General features: G+C 32.5%; 1 pseudogene; it reads left to right on the forward strand.

Moving 5' to 3' along the window:
* Positions 1–373: 373 nt before the first annotated feature.
* Positions 374–18362, forward strand: part of LOC149142027 (GABA transporter 1-like) — a 37115-nt pseudogene continuing 19126 nt past the window's right edge.

Genomic DNA, 18362 nt, shown 5'->3' on the forward strand with positions numbered 1-18362 from the left:
TAACAAGATGAATATAATAATTAATTTAATGCTTTTATAGATGAAATTATAATATCTCTACCCTACAAGTTAGCAGGATGAACAATTAATTTAATGGTTTTAGACATGAAATTATAATATCCCTACTCTACTAAGGTGGATGAGTATAATAATTAATTTAATGGTTCCAGCGAAATGGAGTGTATAGAATAGTTCTGGTATATTCAATTGGACATAAAACTCAATTCAGTATTTCCATAGAACAATAGATTCTCTAGACGATCTCTATGACACTGTCTTTTTTCAGTTTTGTGGAATTTCTGGGGTTGATGGAAGTTTATAGATACTGAAAAAGAATAGAACATTCGATTCTGGGGGGGAATAACTTCAAACAATGACGATGGGAAACGTTGCAGAATCGGGAGGATTGAGAAACGGCAATACTGAAATGGGATCAATGGATTTCCCGAAAATGAGTTGAGCAAATTTGGAAGGTCCCAAAGGTGATCCCTTGATCCTTTAAAAGTGTCAAGTGTTTTTCCAAAGGTCTGTTTTCTGGTTTTTTTTTGAGTGTACATTTCCATGGCTGAAAACATTAAATAACAAATTATGTTTATATTTACTGTGCAGGGAATTCGTTACATGCCGGTTACCATTTGACTACAGCCATAGCAGCACCGGCCCTGCTGAGTCTGCCATTTGCATTTGCAGCATTGGGATGGTTTGGGGGGATTGCGTGTCTCATGGTTGGAGCTGCCGTCACTTTTTATTCATACAATCTTCTATCCTTGGTGTTGGAACGCCTGGAATCGGAAGGCAATCGCCACCTCCGTTTCAGAGACATGGCCAGAGACATTCTAGGTTTATTACTTATTGACCATCATAGCCCTTTTCTAATTTGTTAGAACCCTCGCATGGAACTTTCATCTATTAAATAGACCATGCGTTTCTTCTTTGGCGCAGGACCCCGATGGGCTTGTTTGACAGTGGCACCGATGCAATTCGCAGTTTGCTTGGGTGCTGTCATTGGCTGCATTCTGCTTGGGGGTCAGAGCTTGAAGGTTTTTCTCTCGATTCTGCCCTAAAGACCTTAATTTTGGCTACCATTTGCTGGACGTTATATGATGAGAAATAAAACCCCCTGTTCATGTACAACAATGGTAGATTTCCACAGGCTTTACGGAACTCGAATCATTAACTAAACCAAACAGATTTTCCTGAATCAAAGCTAAATTAATCTGTAACATTAATGGACTTTCTGCTAACCGTTTGGCATATGTTTGTGAATGTGTGCAGTTCATCTACTTGATTTATCATCCAAATGGAGTGATGAAGCTGTATGAATTCATCATCATATTCGGGATTGTCATGTTATTCTTGTCCCATATGCCATCTTTCCATTTTCTTCGCCGCTTAAACTTGCTTTCCGTGATTTGGGCTTGCTATACAGCTTATGTGTGGTTGGGGGATCCAGTCATGCAGGTTGGTTGTTAATGACTCATCTGCCATCCCTGGGATAAATATGCCTACATAACTTGGTGTTTTTTTCACGCACAAGACATTCAAAACTGAAGGCAGAAAAGGATTATTCTTTCACTGGTAGCAGTGTCAGCGAGGTCTTTGGAGGTCTTTGGAGCCTTCAATTCTGTAGCAATTATTGCAACAACATATGGTAATGGGGTTATTCCAGAGATCCAAGTCTGCTACACTCATTTTTATACATTATTTATTCCACCACATTTAGAATTCTAGATAAGTTTTGTTTTGTGTTTTTTCTTTTTTTAAATACTATATACAGTACCTACCGTGTAAAATATAACTATTGTTAGTAAACAAATAGGGCATTATGGGATTGTTTGGAGTCATGCTTTATCATTCATTAAAATTATGGTAAAGAGTACGAAACAATGGAAACTTTGAAACGGGCACTGATATTGTTACCCGTTAAAATGATTTGATTTTGAAAAAGGTTATGTAGAACACACATGTTTTTTTAGATCATAGTTTTTGGCACTTTAATTTTTTTATATACATTACGTTTTAGAATGGTAGTGATTTTCAAGCTGATCTAAAAAAGTGGTAATTGTGCATCAGATTTTTTTTAAAAGGACCTATTTTTTAGTTTATTAAATGTAAATAATTTTTTTGTAAATTTAATAATTTTTGAAGTGATTGTTTTCTTCATATTTTATTGTTTTTATTTTAATATAGAAGGTCAATATTTTGAATTTAGATATTCCACCTATTTATACATCTTTAATTAATTTTTCAATTCATATAAAATATTTTTTTCTAAAAAACAATATTTTTTAACAATGGACATAAAAATAACCATTTTTAACATAAACATAACTAAAAAAACTATATGTTTTGATAATTTTTTTGCTAGAATCGATATGTCAAATTTTAACTGAAAATGGTTAAATAATAGTTTTTTTAATGAATTTCGTGTCAAAAAAACAATAATAATCATTTTTTTTAAAAGTAATGATCAACTTAAAAATTAATGCGAAAATCACATATTACAAATATTGAACGAATGTTCCCATGATCGGAATCGAATAACTACTGCCCCACTGCCCATGGGGGTGGCTATCCGATTCTCGAAATAGCCACCCCCTCGCCACCTGTGGGTGTGGCCGAGCGGTGGCTATCTCAGAATCAGATAGCCACTACCTGGCCAACCCCACGGGTCGCTCGACGGTGGCTATCTCATTCCGAGAATCGAATAGCCACCCTTATGGGCAACTAAGCGATGGCTATTTGATTCCGAGAATTGGATAGCGACCTCCATGGCCATTCAGGTGATGGCTATTTGATTTCGAGAATCGGATAGCCACCCCCACGGTGGTCGAACGATGGCAATTCGATTTTGAGAATCAGATAACTACCCCCACTTGTGGCCACGCGGTGGCTATCTGATTCTTGGAATCAGAGAACCACCCCCTGATCGCCCTTGAGGTAGATATTCGATTCTCAGAATCGAATAGCCACCACGCACAAGCAGCTCACCCATAGCTATCCGATTCCGAGAATCAAATAGCCACTGCCCAACCCCGTGGGGGTGGCTAGGAAGTGGCTATTCGATTCTCAAATCGAATAGCCATCCCCGTGGGGGTGGTGGCCCATAAAATTGTTTTTTTTTAAATAAAAAAAAAATTCTGTTATATATCTATATATATTTTGTTATATATATATATATATATATATATATATAGATATATATATATTAAATGTTTTTGTTTTTTATTTTATATATATTTGTAAAATAGATATATTTTAAATATTTTAAATGTTATTTAAAAAATATCAAAAATATATTTAGGTTTTTTTTTTTTTTTTTAATGTTTTTTTGAAAATGATGTTTAATTGGAAAATATGTATTTTTTAAAAATTTTAATTGTTTTTTGGGTTTTAATTTTATTTTTAATTTCAGCATATTTTTGTTTTTTAAGGTTTTTTGAAAATGCTTTTAATCTTAATTTTTCTAGTCTTTTAATTTTGTTTTTTTTTTTTTTTTCTAGTTTGTTTTTAATTTAATTTAATTTTTTTAGTTTTTCTTAATGTTTTTTTTAAATTTCCTATTTTTACTTAATTTTATAGTTTTTTTATTCTATTTTTTTTCCCAATTTTTTTTATGATTTACCACATTAAAAAAATGTTAGTTTTTTGAAAATACCTTTTTCTTATTATTTATTTCTTTAAATTTTTTTGTTCTTATATTTTATAGGTCAATTTTGTTTTTTTTTTTAACATTTTTATGATTGATTTTTTTTTTAATTTTATGTTTTGTTTTTAATATATATTTTTATTTATGTTTTGGTATTTTTTTTAACTTTTTTTTGTGTTTTTTTTGTTGTTTTTATTTTTAATTTTATGTTTTCATTATTTTTTTGAAATTTTAATGTTTTTCTGAGAGAATAAAATTTTTTACACTATTATTTGAAAATGTTGAAAATTTACCCAAAAAAAGAAAAAGTGTTATTCTAGCATCAACACTTTTCCTTTTGAGTGTTTTTTGCACAATTTTTGTCCATAAATATTTGGTTTTACTTGCATTTTTTTTAAATGTTTAAAATTAAGCCTAAAAAAATCCATTTTTCCATTACTAGCACTTTTCATTTTCAGGCTGCTTTGTTCACAATTTTGTACAAAAAAATTCATTTTCACTATCATTTTTAAAACATGTTCAAAATTTACACTTAAAAAAATCATGATTGTAATATACACACTTTTCGTTTTTAACAATGTTTTATTTTTTTTGAAAGTTTTTTTTAGGTTAACAATGATTAACCTGATTTTTTTAATGGAAAAAGGTGAATGCCTTATAGTGTTTTAAGACCTTAAATGTAAATGCCTCCTATACCGAGGTTGTTAGACTAAGGCGGGATTTATGTTCGTAGACTGCCAAACAGATCCATAACAGTGTGATTGGGCGATTGGCTCACGAGTCATGGTGTACTCACACAGTGATCCATTTCCGTAGTGGCCTTAAATCTGTTAATCTTTTTCTTGTTCGCTCAGCGAATCCCCGCAGGGTAAGGCAAAGTGAACCCCCTCAGGCTCAGGCTCAGGCTAAGCGTTGGCGAAGAGGAATTGGCCTCCACGATTGGAACAGTGGATGTCAATGGTGATGGGTAAGTGGATCCTCACCAGTTCGTTACATTGTAGGAATTAATGAGTCGTAAACCGGGCAAGAAGAAGACGCAAAAGGCGGATCAAGAAGATGCGGATTTGGCCGAGGCATTCAACATTTTCGAGGAGAATAGTCACTGTTTGGTAACCGTGGAAGAGCTCCAGGCGGTGCTCAAGTCCCCCAGTGTCAAGGAAGGCCGAGCGATTGGGGAGTGCAAGAAGATGATACAGAAAGTTGATAAAGATTGTGATGGGATGGTCCATTATATGGAGTTTAAAGAGATGATGAGCACGGGATTTGGGAGAAATTAACTTTAGAATTTCATCTGTGCTGATAAAGATTACATCACTTAATGTGAAAAGTTTCCTTCAACGTACAAACCAAACCAAAACTACTTTAAATCATTCTATGATTATTTTAGAGGCGGAGTGTGTGGCAATTTCAGTTTAACTGGTTGGTGTATTCTTTCTTGTATATATCCAGTTTTTGAGGAATGTATTTTCACTGTATATATACAGTTACCCACAAGTGTATCGTTCCCTGCTCGAAGAGTTATGTTCAGTACTAGTTTGATTGAGCTTTAAAACACAACTTTGATTGTCACTCAGATCAGAACCATTCGATCTCCATCCCAAACATTTGTTAAACACCCAGCCTCTCCTTGTCAGGTTCGTCCTTTCTGTCGCCTTGGCTACCTCTCAACCGTGTGAAATGCGATATAGTTAGTGCCTCTTATTGGTGAAGAATTTTAAATCTCAGGTGCATAGCCGCTCTGAGGTCTTTTTATGGACTCTCAAATATTTGTTCCATTAATGCTTCACTTTCATTTCTTTTGACCGTGATCTACATGGCTTAGATGCGAGAAATCCCAGCCAACATTGATAAAAGAAATGTAAATAGTTGCCTGCAACAATCTCAATGGGCGTAGAATCTCTTTTTCTGAGAAGAAAATTTGGATGCCTGCCCTATAGGAGATGAGGAGATTTCAAGTTTTGTTTACATCAAACTCAAGACTCGCTAGCAAACCTTATACAGTTAAATATGGGAAATGGAGACAAATGGCTTACAGCTTAAAGCTATTATGATATAAACATTAAAACCTCTTTTGATATAAACATTTAAACCTCTTTTGTCACTTTAAAAGCTAAAAAATATTCCAGTTTGGTCAAACTTTCTCCATCCTACTAAAAACATTTTAGTTTTATTTTATAAATATTAATGATTCATGCTGGGTTAGTAAACCAGAATTTTCCAAATGGGCTTCTTGAATTAAATGAGAATCAAATTTATTTCAATTTCACAGTTGAGTATGAACTCTTGGTTCATTTTCCTCAATTTCAAAATTTCAATGGCCTTTTTTGATCATTCTTACCTAGATGAAAAGCGACCTTTGAAATATTTTGTCTTGAATCATTGTCATTCTTTTTATCTTAAAAATAAGCTTGAAAACATCTCGGTAAAGCAGCCATTCATATTTCTCATTATTCATTTCTCTTCCAATTATTTTAGTAAACACATTTGAATTGTAATCTGCTCATTATGCATTTCTCTTCCAATTATTTTAGTAAAGACATTTGAATTTTAATCTGCTGTTATCAATATTAGCAAGATTTTGTTGAACTTCAATTTAAATACGAATGGGAGCGGTAAAAATATATAAAAATTAATAGTTAAAATAAATATTAAATATTAAAATAAATTAAATATTTAGAAAACAAAATGCTTGAATTCACTTGTATTAATTTAAAATATTTGTTAAATATTTTAAGAATTATATTATTTAAAAAAAACAGTTGCTAGAAACACATAAACTGTTTTTTTATAATATATGTCTGTATATATGTATGTTAGACTCTATAAATGTGCATAAGTAAAAGTTAGATTGTATAAATATGCATATATGGATGTTGGCTTCCATATATTTATATATATACGAATGTGATTTCAATATATAATTACGTATAAGATTTTCTTTCCATTAATGCATCCATATATGTGCATGCACAACAACCTATACATATATCTATATTTGTAAATGTGTATTTACAAAATTGCACATATACAAAGGCTAGTGTTTGTTTATGTGAATAGATTGATACCCATTTCTATAATTACATATTTATATAAGCATGCTTTCATAAATGCACACATACAAAAGATTATATACTGATATATCTAGAAATGAAAGCATTATGAACAAATAATTATATTATTAAAAAAAAAGTAGATTAAAATATTTTTAAAGATAAAATAACTAAAATATAATAAAAATGACAAATTGCTAGTGCAAATAATATATCTAGAAATGAAAGCATTATGAACAAATATAAAAAGTATTATAATAAAAATAATTATATTATTAAAAAAAAAGTGGATTAAAATATTTTTAAAGATAAAATAACTAAAATATAATAAAAATAACAAATTGTTAGTGCAAATCTTATTTTTGAAAGGGGAAAATGTATAAATATAAAATGATAGGTTTTATATATATATATAATTAATTAATTTAGAATTTAGAATTTTAACCATTTTATAATAAAAATACTTCTAATGTTTTTATAAGTTTAATAAAATAAATAAAATAACATTTTTATAATAATTAATTTATAAAAAAATAAAATACTTTAAAATTTTGGATAAATAGATGTCAAGATAAAGTGATTATTTTGCCCCAATTACAAGCACACTCACTTTAATTTCATAAAAGTAAGAATAAAATTAATTATAATACAATTTTTTTAAAGTATAACACTTTATGTGGATACCACAATATTATGATAAGATTGATTATTTAAAAAATAGTTATGTTAAAATGTATTTTTCCTAATTAATTATTTATGTGTAAAGTTTAGTCAAATTAGGGATGCACACCTTGTAGGTGAGTCAACCTATCATCCATCCTAGCTCCAGAAGATATAGTAATAATGAATAGTTATAATAAATTTTAAGATAGTATTATTAGTAGTGAGTTGTTTTAATTATTTATATTGATTTTTTTTAGTGATTATTTATTTATTCTCTAACTTTTTAGGTGAATATAATATTATTCATCTCTATCTTGATGATGAACTATAAGTGATTCTAAAAGCATCAACCTTGAAATTTCTATGTGATTTTTCCAAAAGTGACTTGATATATGATCATAAATCACAGAAGCTTGCATCCTAAGTTAAATTGAATTTAAATGGAATAAGAATAGTGTTAAATCTATATTTCAATTATTATACCAAATATTTATTTTAAAAATATTATGATTTAAATAGAATTATTATAAAGTTAATCACATTTTAATGATGATTAATGAAAATGTTAACTTTTATTAAAATGATTTATTTTAGAGTTATTTTATATATTTTTAATAATAAAATAGGTCTTTCCAACTATTACATTGAATCTTTATATTAAAATATTATGATTTGAATATACTTTTTATAAAATTAATCATATTCCAATGATGAATAAGGTAAAATGTTAACCTTTATTGAAATGATTTAGTTTATGGTTGAGTTGCATATTTTTAATAATAAAAGGAATAAAAAATGTCACCAATGGTTAAGGTAGAATGTTTTCTTAAAGAAAAAAGTTTGTTTTCATGCTTTTATGAAAAGAATAATAAAAGATGCCTTTATAAGTATGTCTTATCCCATAACGTGTTTAGAGTATGCGGAGGAAAATGTGAAGGCTTGATAGATATTCTTTGAAGTCATTTTTCAAATAAATCATTTATTTAATGTAATGAGAAATAAATAAGGTGTCATATTAATGTGGAGGAAAATGTGAAAGCTCGATAGATATTCTTTGAAGTCATTTTTTTATTTAACGTAATGAGAAATAAATAAGGTGTCATTATTTTAGAAATAACAGGTTTAAATATAATTTGTAAAACATTAAATGATATGAATTTAGGAAATGTATAGAAATTACTTTCATAATCTACCATTCCATGACAAGTAGTTTTGGTCATAACAATGGGACATTGTTAAATTAAAGGGAACATACTCACTTTTAAACGAGGAGGGAAGCAATGTTTATCTAAAATAATGATAGAAGATAGTCATGCTTAAGTTAGGAAGGAACTCAGAACACACTCTTTTACTTCATATGGAATAGAGCGAAAGCACCGATGCATCACACTTTGAAGGGTTTAGCTTTATTTAACTATGATACAATGCCTTTATCATTAAATATGGATTTGGAACATAAGAAATCTGCAACACAAGGACATAAACGAAGAAGGTAGTTAAGTTGATAGTTAACCGAGAAAGAAGAGCAAGGAGAAGAAGAGTAAGAAGAAGGATGGAGGACTTATATCGCTTAATGGAGGCCTCACTTCTACATATATCGGGAATGATTCGAGGAAATCACTCCTCCAAGACACCTAAGAGAGACTCGAGAAGAGATCCCTCCTCCGAGACACCTCAAATAGAATCAAAAAGTGAACCCTCCTCCAACTCCATGTTGATCTCATCCATATTCTTGCCTATAAACAAAGCTAAGTCGACGTAGGATGTTTTTTTATTTTACAATCATCTTCTATAGATCCTAGAGATAGCAACAGTGGTGGTGCAAATTTTTTGTTCCCTTCAAAAGGTTGAGACCCATTTCATTCACCGAATTGCAGGTTGGGGAAGTCCACTGCGATTGGGTAGTCTATGGAACACTTTGCGCGAAGGTGTACAAGATGTGCATTGTCAGGACTTTTCTCGACAATGAAAATGGTCTTGCAACTTGGTTTGAAATTTACGATGCAATTCCTCCCCAAGTGGACATCAAGAAGCTTTACCTTATGGGTGCCAAGGTGGCCATCAAACAACCCTATATAAAGATATCCAATGATGATGGCTTCACCATCCACATGGACAACCTCGATAACATTGTGAATCTCATGACTGAGAAGGGGAAGCCAACTGAGAGCCTGTTGCATCTAGATTTGGAGGACTTGAGAGAAGAAAGAAACATATGCTTCAGAGAACAAAGTTAGTTCACGACAACCGAGCATTATACAAAACACATTGGCACCACTCTACTTCAAATTAGAACTCCTCCATTTCCAATGCTAATAATCATATCATTAATGGCCTTTTGTGTTCTTACTCTAACAGGACAAAGACGTGGTTGTAGATAAAATAATTGAAATGGGAATTGGAGGATTCAAATGAGGCCCTTCGAATCGATGCTAACCATCTAAAAGAACTCTACAAGAAAGGTGGGGCTCTACTTAAGTTGAGGCATTATAGTGCACCATGCAAATGTTGGAAGCATGAGAAAAGGACTAAAAGTGGGAAGACATAAATAAAAAAGTCACTAGGTTGGTGTGTAGGAATTGGGGCTTCAATTGCAAGTGTCAAAGATGCATTTGGAGCACTCTCTCAAGACATCCCTGAAGCACATAATTACTACACAGTTTGAGCAAATGCATGACCAAGAAGAGGATTAATTGATGGCTAAAAGGTATAGTAAAAAACCCTTTGATCTAGATCTTTTGGCATGCATAGAATTCACAAGGATTTTTATAGAGGCAAAGAGGTTCACTGAGAGATCCCAACTATTAGAAGAAGAGATTAATTGGATTCGTGCACCCTTTATGACTACATATTTCAGAAGAGCACAGTCCAAATGCTTCACTCCTATGATGTTCAATAAATCCTTTCCCTCTTATCAGAAGCTTATGGAGTTCATTTCACTATCTCATGGAAATCAAACTCAAACAGAGTGGGTGGGTGAATTCAAAATGTAAAATATGGGCAGGAAAATTCAAATTTAGTTGGACCTTTGACTTAATTCAAAATATATAACTCATCGCACACATAAATATCATATGAGGTAGTTTGGATCCATCCTCAACATGGTTGATCCATTTTCCATAAGCCATGCCATGGATGATGAACGTCAAGTATTGTCTAGTTGTAGTGTCCCAATCAGTGCATGGCAGATATAAATGGCAGGACAAACACATTGACACCCCTTGAATATTTATTAGGAGCTATATTTTTTTTACCATCAAGTTGTGTGCAACTTGTTTTTATTAGTCATAAAACCTTTGTTGAAATTAAGTGTAGGCAAACCAACTATGTACATGACCAAGGGTGTCATATCATTTTTCAATGCATTACCTTTCTTTATTACTACACCAACATGTACACATTCATCATGGTGGTGAAATTGTAATGTGTATGTAATTATTTTTCATTCATATGCGTATTACTTGATATTGGTGATGTGTCTTTGGAAAGGGATCATGCTTGTGGTTGTTTCACTTCATTCTTATACATAGAGTGAGCTAATCACTCCAATTTGGAATTGGATTAGAAATTGATGACCATGACCTAGGACTAATTAATCTTGTTTTGTTCCTTGAACAAACATGTATAAAATAAGACTCTTAATCAATGTCATGATGTCAACTCCAAGTCGACATGTTTAATATGTAGGATGTTCAATCTACATGTCTCACATGGAAGACATTCCTTCTATTTTAAGAGCCACAAAGGGAAAGTTTGGATAGGTCTCTCTTATTGTATGATTTTAGCAACCTCCCTATCATTAAAAGTGACTCAATGCTCAAAATACTAGAGAAGGATATGCGATTCAACTAATTTCATATATGGTATAAATGTAGATATTTCGTATATGCATAACTTCTGTATATGCACATATCTTATGTATATACACATTCTTTCATATATGTGCAACTTTTGTATACGCACTTACGTATATGTGCATATATAAAAGTAGCATATATACACAAGATATGTGCATATACATATGTTGTGCATATATGGATATCTTGTGCATATATGGAAGATATGCAATACAAAAGATATGCATATATAAAAATTTTGCGACTTCCGTATATGCACATCTTTCGTATATGCAGATATATTCCATATATTTAAAAATTCCATATATGTGAAACTTTTGTATATGCACATATCTTCCATAAATGCACAACTTTCGTTTAGATGCACATCGTTTTTATATGCGCAACTTCTGTATATACACATATCTTCTGTATATTTGCATATATTTTGTATATGCAGATCCTTGTGCACAACTTCATCTTTCATATATACACTACTTCCATATATGCATATATTTTATGTATATGCACAACTTCGATATATACACATATACAAAAGTTTCCTATATACAAAAGATATGCGATACAAAAGGTGCACATATATAGAAGTTGTGTAACTTCTATAGATGCACATCTTTTATATATGCACGTCTTTTATATATACACAATTTTCGTATATGCGCATATCCTATATATGTGTGCATCTTCCGTATATGTGCATATAGAGAAGTTGCGCATATACGGTAGATGCGCATATATGGAAGATATTCACATATATGAATGTTGTGCATTTACAAAGGATGTACACGTATACAAAAGTTGTGCATATATCATGGTTGTCATATATGCAAATTAATGAAGTTGTGGGAAACTTCCATATATGTGTAGTTTTTGTATTTGTGCATATAGGGAAGTCACACATATATAAAATATATGTGCATATACGGAAGTTACACATATATGATATATGTGCATATATGGAAAATGTGCGCATATATGGAAGTTGTGCATATATGGATGATATGTTCATATATGAAAGTTGTGTAGAACTTAGTGTCTATTTAAGCGCAAATTCTGTATATGCACATATCTGTCATATATGTACAAACAAATATTTTCATATACAAAAGTTAGGTATATACAGAGGTTGTGTATGTACAGTGGCTGGAGTTGCACCTAAATTATGTATATGCACAAATTTTGTTTATGTGCATCTACCGTATATACATAAATTTCATATATGTGCAGATACGGAAGTTGTGAATATGCAGAAGGTTTGCACTAGTTCAACCTTAGTATATGCACAACTTTCATATATGTGCATATCTTCCATATATATGCAAACTCTATATATGCACATATATGAAAGTTGTGCATATATGAAAGATATGTGCATATATGGAAGTATGAGATACAAAATATATGCATATATAGAAGTTGTGCGACTTTTGTATATACATATGTTTTATATATGTGCATGCCTTATGTATATGCTTTTGTATGTGGACATGTCTTTTGTTTATGCGTTTCTTTTATATATGTGCATATATTCTGTATATACGAATATCTGGAAGTTGCACATATACATAAATTATGCATATACAAAAGAAATGTGCATATACAAAAGTTATGCATACATGGAGAATGTTGTATTTACATATTATGGAAGTTCTGCATAGTTTCATGCATTTAATTTTAGTTTCAAGTTACTAGGAGTTTTGATCTGGAACAAAACCAAGTCAATATGTCTTTTCTATGACAATCAAGTTTTTTCTAAAATTAGGAAAGAATACAACATTTTATGGGAGTATCAAACACAGTGATGTATTTTGCCATCATCAGCTTCATTGTGTGATATATCTCTCACAGACTCTCTTTTAAGGGATTCTTTGGTTGTGTTTCCCATCTTCTAGTCTTGGAAAAACTTAGCGTTTTATATCACTGTACCTTTGTCACGGTCTTATACATATGCTATGATATTATACTTGTGTAGGTTTCTTTCTTCATGAATGGAATTTTATGTAATATCCCCTTATTCGATAATGTTGCTTTAGTCATTGTGTGGATAAAAATGGCAACGGATCCATAATGATACTTTGGATATATGATTGTAAATAACTATTTTCTTATTAATAAAAAAAATATATTGAAGGAAACCTATGCACATGGAGAAGACACTCGAGAATGAGATGGGATAAAATATTCATGATAAGCATTTTAGAAGACTCTAGATAATACTAAGGGGGAGAGAGAAAAATCCCTTAGCAATGCTTAGCTACAGAAAGATGCTAAGCCAGTTTCATTTAAAGCACAACAGGAAAAAAAGGTGAGATTTAAAGGCAAAGGCCTAGGAAAGAAAGTAATAAAGCTCATAAAAATTGGGACGTCATTGAAATGGAAACAGTATCATGAAGAAGGGTAATAATTACCCATAGGGAGAATCCAAGAAGGTTGTTGATTCTCTGGACAAACAATCTCGGCTCGGGGCATACTGGAAGGAAGTTCATGGTTGGGGGGTCGATGTCTTGCTCTCATTAGGGGAGTTTTGAGGCCTAAAATGGGCCTCCTAAGGAAAGTATAAAATAATAGTGGAAATAATAAAATAAGATTACATTGCATCATCAAGTTTTAGAGGGAAAGAGGAAAAAAACTTTTTCAACTCGTATTTTAAACTTATGTGTTGATGGGTTTACTCAAATTTCAAGCGACAACACTCTTTGGATGCAAAATTTGATTCCTTATCCAAGGAGTACCCATGTTTCATACTTATGATGGAACCTCCTACATGAAAAATGAGAAATACATGAAAAACGTGATTGCAATCACTTGTTTCATGTACTTCTCATTTTTAGTGTAGCAAGGTCCATCGAATGTAGCAACATGCGTACTCATTGGATCAGGAATTAAATTTTGCATGCAACGAGTACTCCCACTAAAAATTTGAGTAAACCCTTAGAGAGATAAGTTGAAAATAAGAGTTGAAAAGGTAGTTTTATTATTTTATTATTTTTTAATTTATTTACCTTTTTACTCCAAAAATAGTGAATCATCCCCCATGGTTGAAATCATCATCTTGAATCTGGTTCTTATAAACTTTATTTTGGCCTATTGGTTCTTATAAAGTTTATTTTGGTTGTACATTTTTCTTAGGAGGCCTATTTTAGAACTCAAAATTCCCCTTATCACTGCATGTTCCACAGTGAACATGACTACAAGTTGTTGGTTAGATCTGTGAATGTTAATTAATTTAGTCATTTCTTTTACTGAAATTTAAGTAGTGTAGATTGAAGATAAGATCGGTGAATGTTAATTAATCTAGTCATTTCTTTTACTGAAAATTAAGAAATGCAAATTAAAGATAAGATCAATGAATGTTAATTAATTTAGTCATTTCTTTTACTGAGAATTAAGTAGTGCAGATTGAAGATAAGATCTCTGAGTGTTAAGGAATTTAGTTATTTCTCTTATTGAAATTTAAGCAGTACAAATTTTAGATTAGATGTTTAAATGCTAAGGAGTATATGCAACTCCCTTCTTGAAACTTAAGCATCATAGAATTAAGGATAGTTCTGTGGATGTGAATAGGAAATTGTTTCAGATTCTATTTGATCGTAGAAATTGCTAGCTATTATAATTGGTTACTAATATAGAAGCTAATAAGAAGAATTGTTAATTGTACTCTGATTAAGGTATATGCAACTGTGGTATGGATTGAATGCATTATATATAAAAGAATTTGTGTAACTAGTAATAATAATAATAATAATAACAATATATATAATTATGGATGGGAGATATATAAGCCTTCTACTGTGTGCAAACCCTGTAGAGAAGGAGGAAAGCATGAACCGAGTTCAATTTGGTGCACACAGAACTTTAGTAGAGAGAGAGAGAGAGAGTTTGTTATAGCTAAACATAATTGCAAGGAGTGCATTCGACTTAGAAGTTGTGAGGACGCTAGGCCAACATGTTAGGAACTTGGTCATAAGTAACAGACAAAAAAGATTATGAATAACAAAGACTAGATAGATGATGTAATTAAAATTCTTTCATATGATAAGGGTGAAAAGTGGTATGCATTTTAGAACTGTGCATGAACCTAACCACCATACAACGCATGATGTAGGAAATACGACCACGTAAAGTGAGTATAAAAAATGCTGGCATATTTTAGGAGTATATCCTGGCATAGATATAGAACTATTTATTTACGCAAGCTTGTATAGGCATAGCATAGTCCATCGAGATTTTTCTTATGCGATGATCAACCCATGTCGATAGTCAGTGCACACTTTCATTGATAGTCTCTCACTTTTTTTTTGTGATTGTGCTTTAATTTTGGTGAGTTTTCCAAACTGTCGCTTTTGCGTGTCTTCACTTTCGTGAATGTCGCTTTCATGTTTTTTATTGTCACCTTCACTTTATTTCATCCTAATTAGTGTCTTTTTCATTTTATCTTGGCTTTGGCATGTGTTTTTTTCACCGTTGTTCGCAAATTACAAGTGTCATTCACACTTTTATCTTTATATAGAAAATGTTGTCTTTTGGCATGGGAAGTGTCGCTTATCATGTTAAGTGGATTTTTGGCTTGTTTCAAGGGCTAAATTTAGTGTTGATACGTCCCTCTATTCACGTAGATATTGTTTACACTCATTCCCAAAGTTTTATGCATTGTCTCACAAGTGTCGTCACTGTCATCGCAAAGCGTATGTTTAGTGTCACACTTACAGAAAGTCGTTGCAATGTCATTTCATTGAGGGAAGTATGTTGTTCATGTAATCCAAGTGATCAATGTTGTGTATTCAAATTTTCTAAGTGTGTGATGACACTCAAATTTTTTCCTTGTTTACTTTGATCTCACTGATTACACTCTTAGCCTCATCTAGAAAATCCACTTCGAGGCAACTTGACTTCACTTAGCCCTCTTGAATTGTACATTGCATAGTCTCAATCCTCAAGCCTTGACCTTGCCTTTTAGAAATGTGCATTGTGTAGTCATAGTGCCCAACCTCGACCCTTGAGCCCTAGAACTACGTAATTTTCTTCCTCCCAGACAGTCTTAACTACGCACTATGTAGTGTCAAGCCTAAAGCTTCCAACATGACACCTTGAGCTGTGTAACTATGTAATCCTTGAGGCTATTCTACCTCCATAACTATGCATTGGGAAAATTCAAGCCTCAATCTTGACCTCTTGAGTCCCCTAACTATGCAATACCTCTACGCAGACCTCCAGAAATGCGCATTGAATAGTCTCAAGGCTCAAGGCTCCAGCCTGAGTCCTTGAGTCCCTCAACTACATAGTCCTTTGACCCTAGCCATATTGAATTGCGCATTGTGTAGTCTCAAGCCTCAGTCCCAAAATGTGGCCTCTAGAACTATGCAATCCCTGAGTCAGGAAATCAACCAATCACCATTTCCAGTTCTTAAAAGTGATTGCATGAAGCATCATAGACTATGGTTTTATTGAACTGATGTCGTCTTGTCATGAGTGGATTGCAGTCACAGGTATTCTATTATTTCATGACATGATGATGATGAAGGAGATGGAGAAGGAGACAATGATAGAATACACCTAATGAGCTAAAGAGATAAGATGATGGAAAGGCGAGAAGATGAAGGAACATTGGATCATAACAAAAGACCAAAGATCGAGACCACATGAAGACTCCATATGATTCAAAACCCTTTGGAGGGAAGATTTGAATAGAAAAGAATATCTTTCATTAAGATGAAGTGTTGGATACATATCTTATTGAAGAAAAAACAACAAGAGGAACAACTCAACACTACCACCTTCTCATGAAGTCCATATTTTCATTTTCAAGTTGTGACCTATGCAAGTGTCAACATAATTCCATGTGTGTCCATGTGTCTTGCCACATCTCTTGTGGATGTAATGATGTAAACATCACAAGTACAAGACAAAATGTAATGTAAATTGGAAGTCTGAGAGTCATCCATAGAATGTGAAAAGTCATCTCGAAAGTTGAAATGTCACAAGAAGTCAAACAATCTTGAGGGTAGCGAAAGGGTCACAAGGAAGGTGATGGATCACCACGTGTTATATATACACACCCATTGCTCATGTAAAGGAATTTTCACCTTGTCTCCGCCTAATTGGAATTAGAGAGGAAGATAGTTGTTTCATAGGAGCTAGTGACTGCTCTAATGCTTCACTATTGAGGGTAATGGTGTTCATTGTCTTAATGTATCTTGGATGTTTTACTTGATTCAAAAGCTTGTTGAGCCAACATGCTTTCATGCATATGTCATGAATATTGTAAGACCATTCTTTGAATGTTTGCAATGTATGTTGTTTTCATATGTACTAAGGAAATTAAACTATTTCGGTGGCTTTGGTAATTATCTTATTGAAGGTGTGTTGTATTTTCTTTAATGATCTGTATTACAAACTTGAAGGTTTATTGAGATTTTGGAAGACTTTTTTATGTGTTTTAGGCAAATGGAAAAATTTGAAAAAGTAGATAAATTAATGGCTTTTAAACTCAGTTTGCAGCATAATGGGTCGGGGTTCTATGGAACCTTGGGTTGGGGCTAAGCTCAAGCCCTATTCTCCTTTTCATCCGTGATCTCATGGGTGTAAGGTGACTGGGGGCTAGGGGCTTAGCCTTAGTCCCATTCCCCAATGGTCAAACGTTCAAAGTTTAAATAGCGTTGGAGAGCTATAGAGGTTAAGAAATGCCTGCAATGCTCTGGTGAGGTGCTAATATGTCTTGTGATAGGTCTGGTGTTTGATCCCCATGGAGGTGAGTTCGAGCCATAAAAAAAAGTTAGTCAACCTCGAGGTGCCACGTGGCAACCCGTGATTCGGCCACATGGAATGCTATAATTTATCCAACACATCATTCAACAACCAATCAAATATTGACATTTCCAAACCAATCCAATCAGGCCAAATGGTAGCCCACCATTGGCCCGAAAAACACAGTAAACCTGTCCAGTTAGCAGTCTTGCACTTCAACTTGCAAAAATTTCCCTGTTTGTGAAAACGATCAAAACATGATATCTGGAGCATACAATATTGATTTTGAGCGATACAAGTTGCATTGGATTTAGGTTAGTGAGATCTACATTTTGGTCCTAGTTTCGAGCACTTTTGAACACTTTAATTTCTCAACACTTCACTAATCCCTTGGATCAT

The sequence above is a fragment of the Pinus tabuliformis genome, chromosome X (genome assembly GCF_031772625.1).
Source record: "Pinus tabuliformis cultivar Carrire ecotype Pingquan chromosome X, CPIR1, whole genome shotgun sequence".
Classification (NCBI taxonomy): Eukaryota; Viridiplantae; Streptophyta; class Pinopsida; order Pinales; family Pinaceae; genus Pinus; species Pinus tabuliformis.